Genomic DNA, 12,254 nt, shown 5'->3' with positions numbered 1-12,254 from the left:
GGGCTCCGGGGGCGGGCGCACTGCGGGCCCCGCCCGCCGCGCCGGGAGGAGCCGCCGCCGCCCCTCGGCGCCGCAGGGACCGCGGCTCCTCCGGGGGTGCTGTCCCGGCTCACTGGGGCCGGCACTGCGCTTCCCAAAGGAACGGGGGGTGCTTCCTGCCCGCAGGGATTCCTGGCACAGCCGGAATCCTGCTGCGCGCTGGGGATGGCGCTGCTAGAGCGCCGCGCTCGGTGCAGTCGGCAGCGCCAAAGGGCGTTCTGGAAAACAAACGGAGGAATTCCACAGCAAGATGATTGGGGGGAAACCTGCAGGGAGCGCGAGGCGCCTCTAGACTGAATTAAGCATCGCAGGGAGCGGATTCTGCCACAATTCATTGCAAATTCACCTGCCACTAACACAGTTAAGCCGCTCCTGAAAAAGAAATCAAATCAATGTACCTGCTCTTTTAAAAGCCAGTGGGATATACTGCTTCACTTTCCCACCCAATCACTGCCAGCAGGAGGGAAAGACACCTGCAACAGGGGCTTTCCCAGCGACAGATGTCCTGCCAATCCCTTTCCACCACGGCCTTCCTATGGCACAAGAGGAAGGAAAGCCCTGCGACACAGGGCTCCCATCCCACGTCCCATCAGCAGGCTGCCAGCAGCACCAGTGTTTCCCAAGTCACGAGTCAGTTCCCTCTCCCAACCACGAGGACGGCAGCTTGCCAGCAGCAGCCTGATCCAAGTAATGCTTTCCTGAGCAAGAGGGCAAGTGGCCCATCAGGTGGATTTCCTGCTAAGATGGACTGAAGCATCTTCCCTTATAAATACTTCTTCCTGAAACTGTGATTGCAGCAACAGTGTTATGTTACTATGTGCCCTTTCGGATATTTTTGCTTATGAAAGGTTCTGAGGTCACATGTCACAGTTGTTTGGAAAAGCAGAATTTTTGTGGTTCCACCCAGGCAGGAAAAAGGATAAAGAAAATTGTTCTGGCAGCTTGCTTTCCTTTAGATTCCCATTCCAGAGTGGTGTTCTTAGCCCTGTTTCATCACCATCTCTCCAAAAACCAGAACCAGAATACATAATTAGAATCTGGTTTTGAAGGCTAATTTAACTACAGCAATAGAACCCTCCCCTTAGAAAGACTCTTCCACAGGATTTCTCTCTCTGAAACCATAAACATTCCCTTCCACTGTAAAATATTTTAGCTGAACCCTGGCACAAATATTTATAGATCAAGCAAAGACTCCTGCAGAATTTTGTGTTTGCTTAATTCACCTTTTTGGTTTATTTTTCCATAAAAATCTACCCATGTGATGCATAGAACCACACCGTTTGTCCATGCAGATTTTCTAGATTCTCGGTGTGAATTATTTTCTTTATTTTGGCAAATTATTTTACCTTTGGAAGCCAAGGAAGTGCTCCCCAGCCATCATACCCTGCAAACACTCCCGTGAGGAGTGGCTCCACCTCTGAGTGCAGCCTGGGAACGCAGTGGGTGCGCTGCTGGCTCAAGGCACAATCCTGTGTCATAATTACGGATCCCTGAAACAAGCAGAGGCACATCTTCCCTTTCCAGCACCATGATGATATTACTGAGAGAAGAAGCACACAAGGCCCACATTCTGGAAAGCATGAACATGGTGAAATTGTCCTGTCCCGTGCACTGGGAATATCTCTAATTAATATAAAAAGCCAGACTTACTGAGGCTGTGATGTGGCTCCTTCAGTTTGTACAACACCAGGTGCTTGGCTCCTTGGGGTCTATGTAAGGCAGGAAAAGCTTGTCAGGGAAGGAATTAGGAAATTACACAGCACAGTATCAGCCAAATCAGAACAGATCCCAGAAATCCTTCATCCTACTCCTGTGGTTTAGTAACTATCAGACATTTCTTCAGTCAATGTTGAATGCTGCCCACAACAGAGGGCTGGAACAGCACACAGGAGGGTGGGGTATTGTTCCTTGTCTCTGTGTGCATCCACAGCACTTCATGGATCTCTGGACTTTGACACCCAAGATAGGAATCGCGCTTGCCCTTACTTAGTCATCTGCCACTGCTGACAGACCTGTTCACACCACGTCTGACTGGATCCAGGCCTTGCACTGTGTCCTTCAGGAGCTGTGACCTCGGGGCAGACAGAGACATCTAACAGCCTCTCCAGGACCAAGTGTAGTTTCATCTCAACACTGAAAATGCAGCTGTAACTAGAAAAGTGCTGTACTTAACAGACACTCCACCAGTTTCTGTCTTATCTACAATTTGGGTAGGCTTGTCACTCGTCTCCTGCTGCTGCATCATGTTTGCAGTCTGCTTCCCTCTATGGATCTGTGGTACCTGGCTGCCCAGCTCATCCACACAATGTTAAACACATTACAGGGAACCTGCAGTGAGGAGACTGACAGCTGGACTGACAATCTCACAGAGTCAGACCTGAAACCAGTCAGAATTTACCCATGAGGATATTACAGTGAAATTCTGCAGCTGTAGTAAAACCCACAGAGAAGGCCAAGAAGATGATTAATGAGAGAAAATATTCTGGATACGAGGGGAAGATGTTCTTGTTATGGGACACTGAGAGTGTACAAGGAAGAGCTTGTGGATAACATGCAGCAAGGATACCTTTGCTTGTATAGCTGGTTGTTTACTGCCTGAGTGGTCACTGTTTGTTAGACAGCCTTGGCATTGTTTGCTAAGCAGCCAATCTTAAATTAGGCCACAGCCACTGTGAAGAGGTATAAGAATAGCAGTAGAGAAAACACAAAATCTTTCGACCTTTCTCGACCATGGATTATGACTAGTGTGGCTGTTATGTCTGCCTCGACACCAGCCACACTGCAGGTCCTTCCCATCCCCAGTGTCCTGACAAAGAGCCTGTGCTGGCTGCAGCTCCACAGCAAGGGCCAAGAAGGACAGCAGCACAAGCCTTACATGCAGAGAACACTCCCAGCCTTGGAGGAGCAGCTCTTGAGGAACACCCAAGTGCATCAGTAACACACAAGGAAAAGGTTTCCAGAGGCTTTGCCCTCCTACTTTCCCTGCACAGCTCCCACACATCCTTGTCACCAGACAATGCACACACACTGTGGGTTTCTAGCGCTCTATGCTTAATTAATAAAATCATAACCTCATTATAAGATCCTGATTTGAGCTGAGAGTTCAGACATTTCTGAAAGGTTTGTAAGTGGGTAGTGATCACATTGCACTGTCTCAAGCTTTAATTTATTCTTCCTACAGAGGCAAATTAACTGCTGACAGGAAAGCAGTTCACCGTAGGGCAGAGCTATGCTGCAACTACTGGGTCCATCAGCAACCTTGGAGAGGGCTGGGAGTAAAGTTGGTGCTTTTGTAAGAGCAGCCTTTGCTCTTGGGTTAGAACACTGCTTGACTTCCAGATTTGGGACAGTGACATCTCAGGAGATGGCACATTTGCCTACAATAGCATTTAATTTTGATTCTGAGGAAATCAAATACTTTTAACTGTTATGAGATTAGCAGCAAAAATGCTTTTCCTTCTGAAATTTGGGCCTGACTCATGTTTTTGACACTCCCCAGCTAAATAACCGCAGTCCTCGTGGATTGTAAGCCACTCACACACACATGCATGTCGTAATTGCGATAGAGGCCATGTGGCACATTTTAGAATCACACACACAACCATATTCCTCATAAATTGAGCTATACCAAAATTAGCAAGTGCAGCCACTCACACCCATCAGCTGCTTTTGGTGGGGTTTGCTGCTCCCCTGACTCATCTGCCTGTGCAGCAAGAGCCTCATGACTCAGGAGTGCCAAGCTGTGCTACCTGCATGGGACTGAGCGTCGCCCCAGGCCACCTTTTCCTCACTGTCCTTTTCACCAGGATTTCTCCCCTCACCCAAACCTGAACCCCTCATTCAAAACACCTCCTTTCCAGCACTGGCACAGAGCAGTGCTACAGCCCTCCCTGCTGAACCAGGAAATACCTTCTGGGGAGGGAGAATGTCACCAGTGGCTGTAAAACAGAGACCTTGCTGGGAAAGGAAGGCAAGCAAGCTGCAGGACATGCACGGGGACGGACGGGAGGCTCTGGCAAGTGGCACCGTCTGGGTAATTTACACAGGTTTGCTGAGGGCGTGGCTTGCAGTGCCAAGCCCATCTCATCAGTGAAGCTCCTCCTGTCAGTTTTACTGCTTTAACTCAGGTTTTAGCTTCTGCAATGCAGATTGCAAGAGGAAGAACGCTGTCTTTTCAAGTGCTTGATCTGATCCTCTTGAGCATTGCCCACAGAGACTGACAGTTTTCCAACCCTTCAGTTTTCTATACAGCCCTTGAGGCAGCTCCAGGATGAACCAGGTTTACTTGTTCTGCTGCTGCTGAGCACTGCAAACAGCCCTGAACTACTGGGAGCACCCTCTGCACGCCAAGGGGTAAGCGCAAGTGTGGAAGCAGCCAGGGAGGAGAACCAAAAGCACAGCTGATATGACCCCATGCTGTTCCCAGCAGTAGAGCAAAGGAGAACCTGGCAAAGAAAAGTCTGGAGAAATGCAAAACCAGACCAGGATTTTGTTCACTCTTGCCTTACAAACAAGGAGACAACAAAGCCCGAATCACCACAGAAATGTATCTCTGATTTTACTCTAGGCAGACCTATAGGGAGCGGGCAGGTTTCTGACACATGTGGATAACAGAGTCAGGTTAGTCATGCAGGTCAGGTGTTTTATCAGTCACATACTTCCCCATCAATATCTGACACTGCAGAGCAGAGACTTCACCCGCCAGCCTTGAAAACGTCTCCTGCTAACCCTGGACATGACAGACATTATGAACAACCTCTTAATTCAAACAGAATCCATGGTGATCATGCACTTTTTTTCCTATAGTATGGTGTGGATGCCTCCTAAAAAGGGGAGGATTACAGTCTACAGCTGTCAGTGGGACTTCAGGGCCCAAATCCCAGAGCAGTGGATGAACACTCCAGCCCCTGACCCAGACCTTCCTGAAGGGAAGGGACAAAGAGAGACCTGTTCCATTTATTTGCTTCATTTGGGGCTTTGACTGAGTTTCAACCTATACCTCGTTTTAAGTGAACTGCACTAGGGAGAGCACATTTAAAATGAGCAAACCAATGGCACATGTTTCCCTCACCTGAGAGTGCTGTCCCACATAAATGCCACTCTGACATACAAAGGTGAGGGATGCTCCATAGGAGAGACTCTCGAGGAGTCTCATTTTGATCTTTTTGTAGCCCATTCTCAACTGCTTTCTGATCTGAATGAGTTCAAGAGCAGACTCTGCCCCTTAGAATGTCTGCTGCTGCATTAAAGCTTAGATGCACACACCTCTCAACAAATCTCACTGAGGAAAAGTGGAGGTCTTGCACAGAGAGATAGAGACAGGGATTTTCACAGTCTCCACTGACTGCATTTGGGAGAGGCTGCAAACCTACAATCAGTGTCTGCTTTGTTCTGAGACTGTCTTATATCACAGCCTGAAATCTTCCCCCATTCCTGAAGTAAACATAGGGATTGAAGGCTGCAATTAGATGATCTTGCCAGCCTACATCACATTATGATTTACTCAGGCAATCAACTAACTCTAATTAAAATTCTGCAGTGTAAGTATCTTCTAGCAGGCAGCATCAGTGGCTCCAGAGCAGCACAGCCGAACTCTCTGGAGCCCTCCCATGCACAAAACCTGGGGTGTCCATCCTTAAAGTGCACCAAACTCGCTGCCACAGATGAGGAAAGACCAAAAAGGCTCGTGCTGGAAGTCTCTCCCTGACTGCCAGTGTCCACTGCACTTAAATGCACACTTGGCAGGCCCAGAATGAATCATCCTTAGCCCCGGCTGGCCAATGGCAGCCACTGGAAAACAAATGCTTTGTATGTCAGCCTGGATACAAACAGCTCCTGTGCCAGCTCAGACAACGAGGCTGTGTGTGGGACAGCCCTCAGCTCCCATCCCGGGTGGGGCAGCACTGCCTAAGGGCATGCCACCCACCAGCTTCCCTGGAAGTGTGCCAGAGGTGGTGGTCTCAAGTAACCAGGTCAGTAGAAGGATGAGGGAAATGATGTGCAAACGGTTAAAGGAACGAAGAGTATCCTAGGGGTCTGATCCTGGTAGGAGGGCTACGGAATCTCCTACCTTAGGATCTGTTTTCCCTGTATCTCCCAGCCCCCGAGGGCAGTGCAGAGCTAGGCTCTGCAGCACTTCGTGGCTCCAAATTCCTGCTGAAGGCAAAGCTTTGGCCCCACGATGTGCCGGCACCGGTGCGTGGCAGGGTTTTATCCCAGCGCAGTAAACAAGATCCCGGGACTGTTTGGATGGGCAGGACGCCAGGCTCCCTCCAGGACAACTGCTCACAGCTGCTGACAGCAACGCTGCCTTCAACTGTTTGTATCGTCTGCTCAGCACAGAAGAGGCACTGAGGAAAAAACACTGAGGGGGAAAGGGAAGGAAAACGGTGCCTGACAACAAAGCCAAGCGACCCAGCACCCTTTGGCTATTTCTAGGTCCATGCTTCTTCCAGAAGCCAGCTCCTCTGTCCCCATTCCTTGCCAGATCCCAGGCTCCAGCCCCAGTGCCATGTTGCACTTGGGTGCCTGCCAGCCTTAATTCTCAGTATTTAATATCTTAAATATAGGCCAAAAGCAGAGCTGGGCCCTAGCATGGGAGCCATTAGGCTTCAGCACAGTCTGCAATACCTTGTGTAGGTCAGCAGTGTCCCGTGGCACCAAGGGGAACACTTTGGGGAAGCAAAAAAGTGCCCCCGCCATGGTTCTAGCATGTGACTGGGGGTGCTGGCTCAGGGCTCACCCTGCCCTCTGACAAGACTGTGTGGGAAAGGACTTTCTGCTTTCTCCTGTCATCAGACCCAAGCAGCACATGACTAAGTGACTAGTGACATCCCCCCTCACACACTTAACCCGGGAAACAGGAACTTGTGGGAACAGAGTCAGAACAGGACGCGCAGATTTGATGGCAGCAAAACTGCCCTTCAAGGCACATGAAAGATTCCTGAGATTCCTGCTGCTGCCTTATTTTATATCCCTGGCTTTTTATTTCAGGAAGGAAAAACATGTACCACCAGTGAAGGCACCTCCCTGCAACTCTGTGATGCCAGACCTGTAATCAAACTTCAGGTCATGAAGATAAGCACTACCATCACAGCTTACTGACCATTTGGGAGAATCCTTTCCCAAGGGTCCCCACATGGTAAACAGCCAGGCAACACAGAAAACAACACAACCCTCCCCCCCACCCCCCTTGGAATTAAATCATGTGATTTATAAAACAATACCATTTTCTTGCAGCTTTTAGGAAAGCAGCATCTACAATATGGGGGCATCAACACACATATTCAGAATTTCTAAAAAGGTTTGGCCTGAGTGTGAAATTATACCACACTTCACCTGTCTTTTATTCTGCATTTTCCTATGAGCCTGACAACATAAAGAATCCACATGGAAGTCAAAGCATGATGTCTCCAAGATGTGAGACAACCAAGAGAGGCTGTCAGCAGGATTTTGCTGGAAAATCTCATTTACGGTTCAATTTCTAAGAGCTGCTGAGTACCACAACTTCAGTGAAGTCTGAGATGAGCTTGAGACAATTTAGCCAAATATGTTATACATTGGTTTATGCCTGGGAGGAGGTAAAAAGCAACGGGCACCAACCATGAAAGGGCACCTGGAATGCAGCTGTACCAGCTGGGGAAATGGAGAATGAAGAACAACAAAATAGAAAGTGTGACTTGCACAGAGTGACTAATAAACTGAAAAAGCTGGCAAATAATGGCTCATGGGAAACAAATCTAGGAGGAAAAGGGATATAGGGAAAGTTGTCATTGACACTACTGTCACAGTACAGAAGTCCAGAGAAAGCACAGGAAATGCAGTAAGAGAGTGGCAGGGCAAGCAGTAAGCTCTACCTCAAACCCAAGAAGGAATTCCAAGTCAGATGACTATGGGTAGGTGGGAAAGAATGGCATCAGACCTCTTAGATGTTTTGAGTCAGCTAAGCAAGGATGAAATGCATTCTAATATGGAAAAAACAGCAAACTCAGAATCACAACCTGTGTCCTTAAAAATACATGGAAAACCTGTGCGCTCTGTGCTTCTCAGCCTGGGTAAGACCTTGGGAGGTGACATCTCTGTCCAGGCTGGGTCACTGTTCTTAAAGAAGAATGATACCAGGCCTCAAGTGGACTCCTGAGGTCCCTTTTAGCTGCCTTCCAGATTTTAACGGCTGATAATGGAAAGCAGGTCTGGATCTGGGGTGTCCTCATTACTAACCAACCACTCTTCAAGAAGTTAACAGCAACTGAGAGTAAGCATCTCTCTGTTTGGGAGGAAGCGCTTTTCCTGCCAGCCATACTCCTCCTGTGCCACCTGGTGACTGCTGTGCATTGTTGCACAAGAGTGTCCAGTGTTCACAGCTGAGATACTCCAAATAATATGGGAGAGGGACGGGGCAGAATGCCAGTCAGGGTCACAGTTTCCTCCAAAGTGCATGAATACTTTGCCCTTCCCATTTTTCTATGTGCTTGGGTGGGGATCCAACACAGAAAGTGTCAAACAAATACCTGGAAAATCTCCAGGGCATCGGAGTCCTGAATTTTAGATTTTAACCTGGCTCCTAGGGAGGCTACTTTAGCCAAAGCTCTGTGGGTTAGGGTTAAGACAGGAAAAGGGGATGTGACATTGTCCCATTTCCCATCTCCTTTTAACACCTGACCATTTCCAGTTAAACTAGAATAGGAATTCTTCACACTGAAAGGATCAGTGGTGCTGAATATGGTTATACCGTGCAGTAGCTGCAAGGGGTAACTCCCAAAGCATATTGCTGCAGCACCAGCACTTGGCATCTGTTCCAGCAATAGAGCTGCCTGTGGCACTTCTAGCTGCCCCCACAGCACACCCACAGGGAGTAACAGGGCTCCCGGATTTGTATTTCTTACTTACTCACATTTCTATTTTGTTCTGTCGCAGAAGTGCAGGAAGCACCGTACACACACAAGGCTTTAAAAGCATTCTCTCCCGGGGATGAGACAGTGGCCAGGCTCACAGGAGCTCCCTAAATACACCCCCAGCTGCCTCTGTCAGAGCCAGCACAGCGGGACAGGAGCACACGGGTTGCGCCGAGCACGGCATTTCTCACTGGAGATTCCCCGTCACCACACTAGATGGCACAGCTGAAGGAATAACAGAGTTCCTCTGAGACACTCTGCCCATGGGCCAGCGCTTCCCAACAACAGCTCTGGCTGCTGCCTTGGCCACAGAGCTGGGAGAGTAAATATTTGCCCTCCTGTTTTGGTTTTGGTTCTGCAATGTGCAAAGGCATGAGGCTTGAGGCTCCTGATCTTGGGCCAGCCAGCTGGGAATTCAGCAAAGTCACGTGTGGCTTTTCCAAATACTCTCCCACTTTTCCAATGCTCTCCCACTTGCTGAGCAAACAATGGTGCAATGGAGCCTTGCTCACAGAACACTGCTCTCCAAACTAATGCCACATCAGGAATGACTGCGAGAACAAACTGAAGTCCTGAATTAATTAGAAACAGAATTGTGTCCCTGAGACTTGAAGAATTTGTTTCCTTGTCCCTTTATTGTAAAGACACCTTGCTTGGTTCCGATGAAAGCTTTAAAAAAAAAAATCTCAGTTACGGTTTGGAGCATTTCTGTTTATCTGCTTTGGAAATCCTCTTAGGAGACAGAGGTCTCCAAGTTCTACAGGATGTGAGCACTTCAAGAATTCCTAGAGGAGAAGGAACCAAAGCCTCCAAAGGGATGTTACTGTCCACAATGGTCCGTGCATTCACTTCAGAACAGGAACCTCAGCCCTCAGTGACCCTTCTCAGTTCCCCCCTGTGCACCATCCGTGCTTCTAACACCTGGTAAGCGATCACCAATTCGGGAGTTTCACCTTAGTATTCACCCAGACCCTTGTTTCAAAAAAACAGGAGATAGCAAATAAATTCTAGGCATCCTAAGAGGAGTTGCAAAGCAAACAACTCAGCTGCTGCCTGAAGAGGCAATCACTGTTACAGGCACGAGTACCACTCACTACATCCACACAAATCCACGCTGCCTCTGAAAGGGAAAGGTCCTCTGGGGACTATGCAGGACTCATCTGGGAAAGTGGCTTACTGAGCTGTCTTTCCCTGCCTGGCTGTGCAGCAAGCTTGTGTCTTTGTGACAAACTTTGTGACTTCCTCTTTTTCTAATGATCCAAATAGATTTGTGGCAACAACAGTCACCCTGAGCACTCAAAGCAATTGGGGTGCTTTGCTTTAGTTTCTTCTGCAGGTACTGGATGAAAAAGTCTGGCACCAGAAGAGGCCTGAATGAGCATGGAGATGAACAGAAGCAGGGGAGACCTCTGCTCTACTCATTAAAGCAGCACCCTGCCTTTCATGCTGTGCATTTCTGTATCTTCAAAATAAAGTCTTCCTTAAGGATTCCTGCAATAGTCTCTGCTAGGCTGTGTTTGCTTGATGTCTCTTCCTTCCTAAGCTGTTTTATCAAATATGCTTAAGGAAAGAAATGTGGGGTTAGCAGCTCCAAACACTACCCCTCCATCTGTGCTGAGGGCAGGCAGAAGGCTGCCCTTTTAGTGTAATGCTACAATAATTAATGGGTTGTGTCTGCTCTGCTCCAGGGAGTGACTGGGGAGTTTAAATGGCAGTGTGCACATAGTACTTACAGAACAGCAGTGTGTAGGTGCCCTAACTGGCAATCCCAGCTCAGCAAGGTGGTGCACAGGCACAGAGCAGGGAACCGGCTCTGTTTTGAAGGAAAAAAGGAATGTAAGTAAACTGCAAAAATACCACCTACTCTGCAAAGTTTCGGTAGCTAGCACAGCTCATTACAGCCAAGGGTCTGTTTTAAGCAGCAAGGCTGAGCTGCACCTTGAAGCACTGACAGAGCTAAAAGAGAGTGCACCCAAGCCCTCAGTCACTGAGAAAGTGCCCAGGCACATCCTGCCTGCTCAGGTCTTTCCTTCCCCTGTGTCACTGAGCAGGAGATGTGAGCAGTGCACGTTTAGCTCATGCCAGGACACATGCCAGACAGCCAAGTACCAAAATAGATATTTTGACTTAAGCACCAGCCCAGCACTTTGCTGGAGGAGATGGTTCCTCAGCTACTGTGGTAAGCAAAGAAAGGGAAGATATTTAGATCATGAATTCTGTGTCTCTGCACTGCCACCCTCCTCCACGTCAGCCAGGGAGCTGCCCCATGGAGGCTGCACACTTGTGCTTCTATAAATTCGATTGACATTTACTGTCCCGGTAAGCTGAGGGAGAGCTGCTCTGACACGGAAAGATTAAGAAGTTCACACACTGGAAATAGACTTATTGGGACATCCACTTAGCCATTCTCTTTTCTAATGAGATAGTGGGCAAAATCTCATCAGTGGGCTTTAGAGATCCAGTCATGAGCACACCTTTGGTCAGATAAAGAGAATGGATTAAAAACAGGCAGCAATCAGAACCGAGTGGAACCACCTCCCCTCACTCCTTCCCTGGTGTTAATCTTTGGTGTTATAAACATTTTCACAGTTTGTCACTCCAGAACTGCCAATTCAAAATACAAAGCCCCAATGTGCATTTACTAAATTTCTCAGGTTTCTAGTAAGACTTATCTGTATAACCTCTCAGTTTTGAAGTAAGGTCTGACATCATCACTTCAAGAGTAGTAAAATAAAGGTAAATTTAAATAAACATCAAATATCCTCTGCACTAATGGACTCTGAAGTCCTGGTAGTCCAAAAAGCTTCCTGAGCATAATATAGAAGCCAGGAAAGCAGGGCCATGTTAAAGAATCCAGCTGTAGTCATTAGAGTATGATGAAGAGGTTACAAAATCAGTAGTGAATTCATCTCATTTCTCAAAGATACCAGAGCAGGACAGGATTTTTACCAGCACAAGCATTAACAATACCAGCAAATCCATCCCTGTCAGCACACCCCTGCTGAAGCATCTAAGCCCACCAGCACTGCTAGAATTAAACGTGCCCTGGGTGACCCTGCCTTGGCAGAGGGCTCGGACTAGATGATCTCCAGAAGTCCCTCGCAACCCCTAACAATTCTGAGAGAAGGCAGAAAAGGTGCGTGCACGCGTGAAGACTCGAAACTTTCTCCACCCTGACTTTGGGAGTTTTTTCTGACCTGCCCTTCCTTCCACCGCCTCCACGGCGCGGCTCAGCCCAGCCCCGCCCGGCGCGGGGCGGCTCCTCCCCCGATCCGGAGCCCGGCTTAAAGCGGCGCCGGGGGGCGGCTCCGGCGGGGTCCC

General features: G+C 48.5%; 1 protein-coding gene across 1 annotated transcript in view; it reads right to left on the bottom strand.

Annotated features, from left to right (window-relative positions):
• Positions 1 to 40: 40 nt before the first annotated feature.
• The window catches only part of CCDC158 (coiled-coil domain containing 158), a 35,159-nt gene continuing 22,945 nt past the window's right edge, over positions 41 to 12,254 (bottom strand). The window contains exons 22-23 of the mRNA XM_042026900.1: positions 10,667 to 10,746; positions 41 to 1,748 (exon numbers count right to left, since the gene is read on the bottom strand). The gene's annotated coding sequence lies outside the window, so the exon portion shown is untranslated. The remainder of the gene's footprint in view (positions 1,749 to 10,666; positions 10,747 to 12,254) is intronic.

The sequence above is a fragment of the Corvus kubaryi genome, unplaced genomic scaffold (genome assembly GCF_017639235.1).
Source record: "Corvus kubaryi isolate FWS band 111438036 unplaced genomic scaffold, C.kubaryi_AGA036_p1.0 37292, whole genome shotgun sequence".
NCBI classification, from domain to species: domain Eukaryota; kingdom Metazoa; phylum Chordata; class Aves; order Passeriformes; family Corvidae; genus Corvus; species Corvus kubaryi.
This window is presented reverse-complemented; position numbering and strand designations above follow the sequence as displayed.